The sequence below is a fragment of the Myotis davidii genome, unplaced genomic scaffold (assembly GCF_000327345.1).
Source record: "Myotis davidii unplaced genomic scaffold, ASM32734v1 scaffold94, whole genome shotgun sequence".
In the NCBI taxonomy this organism is placed as follows: Eukaryota; Metazoa; Chordata; class Mammalia; order Chiroptera; family Vespertilionidae; genus Myotis; species Myotis davidii.
The window spans coordinates 1,131,700-1,143,466 of NW_006285313.1; the positions used below are offsets into that span (position 1 = coordinate 1,131,700).

At 46.8% G+C, this 11,767-nt stretch overlaps 1 protein-coding gene across 1 annotated transcript in view; it reads left to right on the forward strand.

Moving 5' to 3' along the window:
- The first annotated feature begins 1,043 nt into the window (after window positions 1-1,043).
- Window positions 1,044-11,767, forward strand: part of SLC1A2 (solute carrier family 1 (glial high affinity glutamate transporter), member 2) — a 101,717-nt gene continuing 90,993 nt past the window's right edge. The window contains exon 1 of the mRNA XM_006756106.2: window positions 1,044-1,471. The gene's annotated coding sequence lies outside the window, so the exon portion shown is untranslated. The remainder of the gene's footprint in view (window positions 1,472-11,767) is intronic.

The window sequence follows — 11,767 nt, forward strand, 5'->3', positions numbered from 1 at the left end:
TGACAACGATGTTGTTAAATGGATGCTTTTTTAACTTTTGAAGAGATTCTGAATGTTTAACCATCCCCAATAGAATTCTCTTCTCTGGCTTCCTATTGTGGTTAGAAAATAAGAGCCAGGCTTTAAAAAAGAATGAAATCTTACTTACCATTTGAGGATGGACCTAGAGGGTATTATGCTAAGTGAAATAAGTCACTTCTATGTGGAATCTAAAAAAGAAAATAAATGAAGAAACAGAGCAGAAACAAGCTCAAAGATACAGAAAACAGACTGATGCTCGTCAGAGGGACAGGGATTAAGAAGTACAAACTGGCAGTTACAAAATAGTCACAGAGATGCCAAGTGCAGGTAAGGGAATATTAGTTAATAATACAGTAACTATGTATGGTGCCAGGCGGATGCAAGACTTAATGGGGGAATCGCTTCATAAATTATGTAAGTGTTTATCCACTATGCTGTACACCTGACACTAAAATAATACTGAATGTCAACTGCAATTGGAGAGAAAAAAGAAAAAAGAGTCATGAGTCTAGAAAGAATGTCTCGTAGCTGGTATGTGCGTTTTCTGGTAACCTCAATGAACATGTTTGGAATTTTTATACTTCCTGAAGTGGAGTTCTTTCCTGGACTTTTCTGGCGGCGGGACACGTTGAGGGGCATTTGTTGTGTCCTGATGGGACAAGACAAAAAAAATGTGCCCAGCACCTTCTTTCTTGACCCTCAGTGAGAACTCTGTGATTGGATGAGGGGCTAGTTTATGGAACCCCTCCCTGAGCCTTACAGGAAGGTCTTCAGCGGAAACCACCCTCACCATCCTCACTGCCGGTGCTGGAGTCCTCCTCGATCCAGAGCCAGGGCATGCAAACTGCTGTTTGTTTTTAGGTGAAAATAGAGTCCAAGGAGAGATGCTGAGTTTTCATGTTTCCTTTGACATAGAAGCCATTGTTAGGTGGGAGAAGCAAGCATATACAGATCGTGGTTTTACTCTATTTGCTTTCTCTCCCCCGGGAAGGCTCTCTATGGGTTCCCAGGAAAGTAAACTCCAGTTCCCCACAGGTAGTCCACACATCATTGTTCAGCAATCAGCAAGACCAAACCAGTTTGTCCAGAAGGGGGCACGGTGGAGCCTCACTGCGGCAGCGGCGGGCAATGGTGATTTTCCTGCTGTTTTGAAGCAAGAGCCAGAAGGTGAATTGCCTCTTTCCCAGGCCAGCAGCAGCTGTTGCATTGGTTTTTAAGAAGGGAAGCCATACCACGTCGATTATTTACATTCCAAGTGACCTGGAGTTGTTAAATCAACCAGCAGAGCTCTCGAAAGCCCAAGACTACATCCGGGACAACTGGGCAGCAGTGGAATTGACAGCGGTCACCATTTACCAGTGTGGTCTGGGCTCCTTGTCGTCCTCCTCCTGGCTTCTCCTTGAGAGTCATCAGCGGGGTTCAAACAAGATTTGCTGGTTCCTGAGCTCGGGTATGTCCCGCCTGGTTTTGCCTGGGCTATTGACAGACTTTTGAAGGTGAAGGGGTAACCGGGGGAAGAAGAGAGGCCTTTGAAGAGGTAGAAAAAGACACTTGAGGGAGTGCAAAGTACATTTTGAAAGGGTTGGAAAGGCCCCAGAATAAGCAATACGAGAAAGGAAGCATGAAAACAGATATTTCTCTTTTCAAAGCGACTAACCAACCACCCCAGAAATCTAGCTTGTGTTCCAACCCCATTGGAAGCAGGAGACACAATTAAAATAGGCGTGAAAATGCCGTGTTTTTGTTATAGGTCCGCTCCCTCAGAAGGCAGCCCTAGAGGAGTCAGGGACGTACCCATGTGCCCATATGTTGGTCTAAAGAGGACTTTATCGCTTCCCCTTGAAGCTGACTGCTGAGGCCAGCCAGTGCGATGAAGATGGCCCCATGATTTTAAGGAGCAGCAAGGACAATTTGTGTCTAACCTTTGAGTTTCTCATGTCCTATTACCATAGGCATTTGTTGAATAAATACATGGAAGCAGTCAAAAAGCTCACTGGATGAATTATTTAGCACAGGAATTTCTGATTCCTCCTTCAAGAGAATCTTAGATTATTTGAGTAGAAATGTAGGAAAACAGGGAAACATGGTCGGCTTCAGGGTCCTGAGCTCAGACCGGTCCTGTCCTTGGTTTAACGCTTTGCAGTTGCCATCTTGAAATTCTTAAGAAAAAGGGACCTTGTGTTCTTTCTTTTGCACTGGGCCCCACGAATTATGTGGCTAGTCCCTCAGGGAAGCCACAGCTCTGCAGGCCTGTATAAAGTAACTATTTTTAAAAAATACGTTTTTATTGATTTCAGAGAGAGAGGAAGGGAGAGGGAGAAGGGGATAGAAATATCAGTGATGAGAGAGAATCATTGAGCGGCTGCCTCCTGCACACACCCTACTGGTGATCAAGCCCAAAACCCAGGCATGTGCCCCTGACTGGGACTCGAACCGTGACCTCCAGGTTCATGGGTCAATGTTCAACCACTGAGCCACACTGGCAGGGCTGAAATACTATTAATGATGACAGTGACCAGGATAAAGATGATAACCTCGAGGATATCTGATCTCTTACAGTGCACTAGAATATTGCAATAAGGAGATATAGTACTTTGCATAAAACAGCTTCTGGGAGCCAGTGTTACACGGCGGTTAAAAGAATGTATTCATATTGAGAAAGACCTAAACAAAATGTCCTGTTCCTTCACTGACTAGCAGGATAACTTCAAGGAAGTTGATTAGTCTCTCTGAGACTTAGTTTGTTTATGTATTAAAAAGGGACAATAGCCCCACTGGATAGGGTTTTGGAAAGGATTAAGGCAGGACTGTGTGACTCACTGAACATAGTGCTTTGAGATGGAGGACACCCTGTACTGATGACTGTCATTCTTCTTCTTGGAATAGCATGACTGTATTACTTTCAGCCCGCTGAACTTAGATTGGGCGATCCATCAGTCTCCTGGCTTTGCAAAGTAGGTTGCTAACACTTGCTGCATACGAACAAGTATGTTTGCTAATTCTCATGGAGCCACAGGTGATAAGATTAGAAAGTAAGTCCTGGACTTCTTTGAACTTATGGGTGGTGTATTTGCACTAGCAAAGGTTTGTTAGATTTTTCTCTTATGTGCTTTTAACCCTTGAACTATTTTTACTTCCTACATGTCTTACTCAAATGGTATTTTGGGGGGGCACTATGTCTCCAGCTCTCTGACACCACTTGGTGTCCTGCAATTCAATTCAATACTGACACAGCCAACCCGGAGTTAGCGTCAGATCCCATAAATTAAGGGCTCAGTCCCAGGAGACTGCCCCCATTTCGGATGCCAGTCACAAGCCCAGGGTGTACTGTTGGTTGACAGGCTATAAATCCAGCGGGTTCCCACAATTCCCTCCTCTGGTGTGAAAATTTACTAGACCAATTCATAGAAGTCAGGGAACCACTTTCCTATTGTTTTCCTGTTTATTCTAAAAGATATAACTCAAGAACAGCCAAATGGAAGAGATGCATAGGGTAAGGCGTGGGGAAAGGGCCACGGTGCTTTCCCAACCCTTCGATAGGCTCCCCAACCCACAAGCTCTGGAAGCCATCATCCAGATCAGCTTCATTATCTGGGTAGGTCAAGCTCAAGGTGGTTCCTTTACTTAGTTTCCCAGGTGCCGTAGGAGATGTCTGTCAGGGGCTAAGTGTCTGCGAAAGGTCAACTCTTGACCTCCTTAAGGATGAAGGTGAACCACATGGGTAAGACAGTGATGCAGGAAGCAGAGGGAAGAGCCACAAAGAGGAGTGTGAAGGACTTGCTAACGGTCCATGTGGATGGGTTTGCTCTTTCCAGGCTGCTAGGAACAGATTTTGGCTGAAAATGTTTGTTTTGTAAGTACAATACCGTGCAGGCTGATATGCAAATCAACTCTCCCAGGTGAAGCCTCTCCTGGAACCGGGCTGTGACCGTGACCCAGCCACGGGCAGGCTCTGCAGGGCTAGGGTGGTGCCCTTCCTTCCTCTTCAGGGGTCTCTGAATGGGCTCTCTCTAAAATGCAAGACATGCTCATCTCACCTGTTTCGCGGCCCCACGGAGCCGAGTAGGAAGCTAAGCCCTCTGTGCTTAGGGTAAGACTGCCTTTATTTAGCTCTCTTAAGATTAAGTCACTCACATCACCCCTCTGAGACAGATAGGCAGTGGCGTTGCTTTTATTACCTGACACACTGTGGTTTATGCTTGGGATCCTTGGCGCCGGACTACTCACCACGGGTAGCACTTCAAGTGTGGGCTGAGTTTCCTTGGCCAAACTCAGACCATGTTTTTGCTCTGTCCCCTTTAAAAGGGAGAGTCACCAGCGCACGTGAAAGTTGGAAATGAATCCGGACTAGGCTTCTGGGTCATGGTGAGGATAATAAGCTGTGTCTGCTTGTTGTCACCATGGCCTCAGGATGCTCCAGGCCGTTTGGCCCAGCCCCCTCACTCTCCCGAGGCCCACAGGCAGAGCAGGTTGAGGCCAGAGCATAGTTCTTGTTCTGCCCTGGGCTTCTGGACCAGAAGGCTACCCACTACAGTGGGGCCTTGACTTACGAGTTTAATTCGTCCCGTGACGGAGCTCATAACTCAAATTACTCGTATGTCAAATCAATTTTGATGTTGTGGCGTTCACTGTGACGTTCGCTGCGCCAACTAGCGGTGGGGTATCTGAACCTGGCTCGTAACCCAAATTTTAGCTCGCTTTCAATCTGTAACAGACTGTGTACAAGCATTTGTGATAACTCACTACATTTGGACCAAATTTTAGCTCGCAACTCAAAGCAAAAAATCGGCTGAGAGACGGCTCATATCTCGAAAAACTCGTTAGTCGGGACACTCGTAAGTCAAGGCCCCACTGTATATCTCCCAGAATGCTCTATGAGTCTTAAAGACTGGGAGAAAGGAGACCAGAAGGTTCTTCCATATAAAGTCAAAGACTGTGGCTCAGGCATAGTCTGAGCCTTTCTTCTCCCTGTGAGCTTTAGAGCAGCGGTTGCCAACCTTTGGGACCTCATGGACCATCAGTGGTCTGCGGACCACCGGTTGGCGACCGCTGCTTTAGAAGACATGTCCCCTACTTGGCCTGGGCTCTTCCTCTACTCCCTGGATGCTGGCTCCAACGGGGTCCCTGGGACTGTCCCTTGGAGGATGCCACTTCCTCCAGCCGTCTCGGTGGATGGGCTGAGGTGGCAAAGCCAGACTTCCCTTAGCTTCCCTGCCCCCGAATTCCCAGGGCCTCTCGCACACGAGGGGGTTGCGAATGTCCCATTTTTAATGGAAGATACGGGAATAACTAGAGGGAATACTGATTTAAAAGAGAGATAAGCATAAAAATGACTATTCTCAGGACTTCGGAGATGAAAATTTTTTCAACTTTTGACAGGAGGTCTCCTGAGAGAGTGACTCACTCCTGATGCTCAGGGAAGGGGCTCCTTGGTGGTCTCCCATTCGGAACCCCCCCCCACTGCTGCCCACAGGGAGCTGGGTGTTGTCCTTGCATCCCCAAGGCCCTCCCTGCTCAGGGAAAGCCTGTAATTGTTCAGTGTGGGGGGTTCCTGAAGTCGGACTCAATCACTAAATGGCGCAGCCAGAGCATCTACAGGGAGGATGCTCTCACCCCCTGAGAGCTCCCCTCCTCCTGGGCCTCTGGGACCCTCTGAGTCACTACAGGGCACAGCCCACACTTATCACAGGCGTGAGGGGTGGGGGACACATGAGCTCCGGAGGTCAACAGTGGTCCTTAGGGCCAGTGCACCCTCCATACCTACCTATCTACCAAGGAGAGAAATGTCTTCCTCCAAGGCAGCATGCCCTGCAGCCATATCCTCCACCTCCCTGCCACACACACACACACACACACACACACACACACACACAGAGAAAATTTAGCTTTACTGTGCAGTCCTTTCTCCCTCTTCCTGCTGCCATAATACACCCAGTGGCTTCAGGATGAGACAGAAATGGGACCAGTATTGTGCCTCTAAGCCAGCGGTTCTCAACCTGTGGGTCACGACCCCTTTGGCGGTCGAACGACCCTTTCACAGGGGTTGCCTAAGACCATCCTGCATATCAGATATTTACATGGTGATTCATAACAGTAGCAACATTACAGTTATGAAGTAGCAACAAAAATAATTTTATGGTTGGGTCACAACATGAGGAACTGTATATAAAGGGCCAGAAGGTTGAGAACCACTGCATAAGCCCAAGGCCTCCTGCCCTTGATCACACCCACCAACTAAATAAAAATCTGCAGGTGTGAATCTTCCTGGAATTGCATTCCTTTCGAGGCTGTTGGGACCTTGGTACTGCAGCGGACAAAAAGGAACTGAGTGTGAGACCGTGCGGAAGAGAAGAGATGGCCCCGCTGGCCGGCTCTGGCTTTTCCTGCCGAGTCACTCGATCATTTCCACAGGCCAGAAAGATCATGCTCCTTTGACTGAAGTTAGGCAATTTTTCTTTCTAATCAGGGGAGTTAAATTAACGAGCTTGTCTTTCATATGTTTGGATAGTGGCCTTTCCCTCCAGCAGGGACAGGCTGCCCATCTTCATGTCCACCGTCCAAGGGTAGGGTTGCCATGGAGGTGAGAGCAGCGAGGCAGTGGCTGTGGTGTCTGGTGGACGCTTTGGGGACCCGGCTGATGTGAGTCTGATCCCTCACGCCTGGCTGAGGGCGCGTCCTGGGGCAGCAGTGGATCGCAGGTCTTCACTGTGACACCCCAACAAATCAGGGCACCACCGCTGCCTGTAGCTGGGGATTGGGGGCAGGATCCCATGCAGGGGGCTTTCTTTAAGACAGAGGCCCTGGGATGAAGGTTTGAGTTTACTCAGGGGCCGGGACAGGAATTGATGATAGAAGGGAAGTAAGCTTTGCAAATTGCAGAGGGAGGGAGGGCTCCATTGAACAAAGAAGTCCTCTTCTTTTACAAGAGACCAAGAATGCTCAGTCATGGTTACAAAATAGTCTCAAGGGCCATGGGACCTCGTTAGCCATTCCCAGAAGAAGAAAGCCACGGGGAGGAAGAGGAAATGTGTGAAAGAAACACACGCTAATAAAAAGGAGTCTCTATTCCCTCCCAGCTTTTAAAAGTGGAACATTTTAGGCAAACAAACCTCTATAATGTCCCCAAGCCATGTTAAGGTGCATGTTTTATTCATACGTATGATGATTTTTATTTGGTTATTTGGGGCCCTGGGCTGCTCACAAATCACTGAAGGGAATGCTCAAAGCTCAAGGGAAAAGTGGTTGGTGACTTTTTTTCACATGTGTGACACGCCCATGCATTTTGTCTGACTGCCTCTTTCTGGTTACCAAATCCTAATTCGATGAAAGGCTTAGCAGTGAACACCAGTTTTGGAATTATTTTTGCCATCTCCGCTCAGGACAGTAAGGCAGCAGAAAGAATAGAAGCATGGGCTGTGGATCGCCTACAGCCATGTGTCTTTGAAGGGACCAAGGAAGGGACTTTTGTATTAGCGGTGGGGCAGAGGCCAGATCAGGGGCTGGGCTCTTCAACGTGGCAGCTTTAGGAATCAGAGGGCCTCCTGGAATATCACATGACCCCCAGCTGAAGCTGCAGTGAACTGTCGTGTCATCCACTGGTTTAACAGGTACCTGTGGAGTGACGGGCCCTCTGAGAGTCACACATAGCATCTCTTGGAGCCCGGAAGTCCAGTGCCTGGAGACAATGTACCTTGGTCTTCTGCAACCCGCAGTCCCGATGCCCTGGCCAAGACCTTTGCATAGGATGCCTGGCACAACAAGAAGGGGCTAGAGATGCTTAAATCTAGGACCAGCTACTTTCCGGATGAGTGCCTTGGCTTTTGGCAGTTCCAGGTTCCTCCTCTGTCTCTATTATGAAGTAGAGAAAATAGCATCTGCTTTGCAGGGCATTAAGGAAGGTCACCTGTCATTTGACCAGTGCTGGGAGACACAGGTGCTCAGAAGCAGGTGGCTGTTTTAAAACGTAGTCTCATTGTGTTTGCATTCCCTCTGGAACGCCTGAAACTGAGCATTTAAGATGTAGAACACCTTCAAAGTGTATTATTGCTACATGTATGCATCCTCCCCCTCCAAGTGCAGCTAGCTGCTATGGAACCAGGAAGGAAGACAGCTGCTGTTCAGGACTCAGAGCACCCCGTCTAGTGTCATCCCTGACCCCCTCTGCTGCCACTGGAAAGATTCCAGGAACCCTGCAAGCCTGTATTTGGCAGCCAGAAGGTTGGGAGTACGAGCTTTCTCTTCAGGTCTGGCCCGGCAAGTCAAAGAAGTAGGAATAACAAACTCAATAAGCATACACACTCTTTGGCCCTGGGAATCCTGCCCCAAAGCAGCAGAGGCAAGTTTCCTGCACCCAGGGCCCTGGACGCAGGGGGGCGCTGCAGCTCCACTTTTCCTCAAAGATGGCTGGAGGCCCCCTTGGGCTTCCCCACTGAGCCTGAAAGATCCTGGTTTCCTTTGTACTTGCCTGGTTTCACATTCTCTGTGCCTTCCGGTGTGGAAATCAGTGGAAGGCTGGCAGTGCCCTTAAAAAAACAAAACAAAATGTTCATGGATTCTTCAACCAGAAAAGGAAAACATTGGCCACCAATACATTCTTTATTGTGACAAACATTTAAAAGTACATAAAAGGCAAAACAAATTTTACATACCCCTTGAGAGTAGTATTCAACATACACAGGGATGAGCAGACACACACACACACACACACACACACACACACAATAGGACAGTTATAAGCGATTTTTATTTATTTGCCAAAGTGGGGTATTACTCTGAAAACGATTTTATTCACTTTGTTCACTTAACAATAGCCCCAGCAAACTTTTTTTAGACATCCCCACTTATTTTTTCCCCAAAGTGACTTTGGATATCTGGCACTATCAACTCTGAGGTTTGAAGCCCTAAGTTACTGGGGTTGAAAATGGAAAAACAAGGCATCGCACTGCAAATTCCCAATTGAAACGAGGAGAGGTTTAGAATGATCACAGATTGGTCACTCCAAGAGCAGCATCTGAGCAGTGTTAATTTCCTGGAGGGTAGAAGGCAGGTCACTCTTCCTAAAACTGAAAGAGCAGCTACAATCCTTACATTCCCTGAGGACAGGCCTCCTTTTCATGCCATTTCCTTGTGGACTGATTGGCAGCCAGATGGGCGGGCTGGTTCTCCGGGCCACAGGCAGGATTTAGCTCTATCGGTAGCAAGGGGTTGTTTGGGGCAGGGGCATTCAAAGGAGAAATGGCTTTGGCATCAGACTGGCACAGGTTCCGGTCCCAGCCCTGGTCCTTGCTGCCCAGCTGGGTAACCTTGGGGCAATTACTGAAACGCTCAGAGCCTCATTTATCAGTTCAGTAATAAAACTCCTCTTGCAGGATGGTCATCCGTATCGAGTCAAGTAAGATATAGAAATGACCTGGCACCATGGCTGGCAGATTATAGCACCCAATACTGTTGGGTATCAGCAAACTTTTTCTGCAAAGAGCCGGATGGCTTTGCAGACCATACAGTCTCTGTTGCAACTACTCAACAATATGTAAGTGAGGGAGTGTGCATATGTTCCAAAAGGAGTTTATTTACAAAAACAGATGACAAGGTGGGTTTGACCCTGGGTCCGTAGCTTGCTGACCCTGCTCTAGGTCAGTACTGTCCACTAGAAATGTAATGTGAGCCATGTCGGTAATATTAAATTTGCTTGTTAGCCACAGGAAAAAAAGTAAAGAGAAACAGATGAAATTAGTTTTAATAATAGGTTTTATTTTTACTTCAAATTATACAAACCATTATTGTTTCAGCATGTAATCAATGTGAAAAATCATTAATGAGGTGTTTTACTTTAATATTTGGTACTATTTTTAAAAATCAGCTGTGTCTTTTAAACTTATGGCACTGCTCATTTCATACGAGTCACATCTCAAGCGCTCAGTCACAGTACTGAGTGACATGGCTTCGGACAGTGCTTCTTAAACTGCAGGCCATCAGCATTTAGTGGGTCAGGAAATCCATTTAGTAGAAAAAGTCAAATTTAAAAAATGAAGCGCAGGAGGATAGAAACTGTCAGAGTACATTGCACAGACAAAGGATATCAGTTGTTTCTGCAGTTTTGTGTGTGCATACATGCGTGTGTTTGTGTGCATATGTGTGCGTGTGCTGGGTCATGATGAGAAGCATAAGCCATTTCTTCCTACGGATTATTGTCGAGCATGTTTGAAATTCGCTGTTTCCAATATGGAGGTCAAGATTTTTGTTTTGTTTTTGAAATCACACTGAGCGAGATGTTTAGCTTCTTTCTTAGGCTGCACCGTGCTGTGTCAAAGCCCTCTGCCGATCAAAGGAATGAATGTCTGAAACCAGCCAAACCAGTTACTAAATGTCATGCTGACCATTTAAAAACTACACATCAACATTTCCAACTTGAAGCTTTACTTTCTCCCTACTTGGTCGCAGAGAATCTGCATTTCACAGAGAACACACTGAGGACGGTGCGGTGACATGTGAAACCGAGACCCGACCTCAGCAGTGGTTTGGGATGCGGATGGGGAAGGCCGAGAGCCCAGCTGGAGGACAGTTTATTCCCCAGCCCACGTGCTGGGGCTCCACCTGTGCACGGGAGAGGGAACCTGGGTCGACTCACCCTGTGAGTTCAGTGTCACGAGTCATTCGCTGCTTGGAATTTTTGACTATATGAAATGAAAGTTAGAGATATTACTTTAAACTGTTTCATTCTCTTCTTGAGTTTCCATCACCAATTTTTCTGAGCACCCCCAAAACAAAGGTGTTGTTTTTTTTCTTCAGGCTCTGGGCTCGAATAGCTCACAATGCAGAGGGGAAGGCCCCGTTCCTGAAGTCAATTCTGGGAACCTCACCCCCTATTTGGATTCAGTTTTTTTCCTTCCCCCCAGGATTGATAAGTAGAAATAATAGATTCAGGCTGACTTGGGTATAAATCTGCACCACTTTTAGGCTGTGGGACCCAGGCCATCACTTCTCAGACTCAACTTACTCATCTGTAAAATGGGGATAATAATCTTAGCCTCATAAGTTTGTGGCAAAGATTAGTTGGGGAAGTATATGTTAAGATAAAAAAAGGCATAAGCCTGGAAAAATGCTTTTATATGTGAATTTTTTATATGAATCAGTTTTCATAATAATATAGCAAATGGAGTATAGAAATGGTGTATTTTTTCACTTCCTCCTCCTTCCAGAAGGGTGCAGTGTGAAGCCAAGGGATATATTTTGTTTCCCTTATTTTCATGTCCTGATATTTAATGACTTACAGACTGCATCTTAAAGGTATCCTTTCTCACACATACACAGTTTCTGTCAGGAATTCTAGTCACGCAAAAAATAGCCACATTTTTGGACACTTAATACAAACAAACAAATAAAGACTTTTATAGTTGTTGCCATGGCAGCCAGCACTCTCTTGACAGTTATCCAGAAGGGAATTATTCCTGAGCTTTGTCCAGGACATGGTCAATAAACACACCCATTGTCCTCAGGGAAGGATAATGTGACTCTAATAGCAAGCGTGGTCACAGTGCTGAGAAGGTGGGAGACGTGCTGGCCTGCTCATCCCATCCTTGGGAGAGACCTGAAGGAGCCGGCCTTTTGCATGGGATCCTCTTCAGCAGCCAAAGACCCTATTTTCCTGGCATTTCAGGGTTGTGTAAAAGGCTGGACCTCTCTCTGAATCACTTTGCCAGAAGCAGGGTGGTTAAATTGGCTCTTTTTTTTATTTCCAGAAAGATTT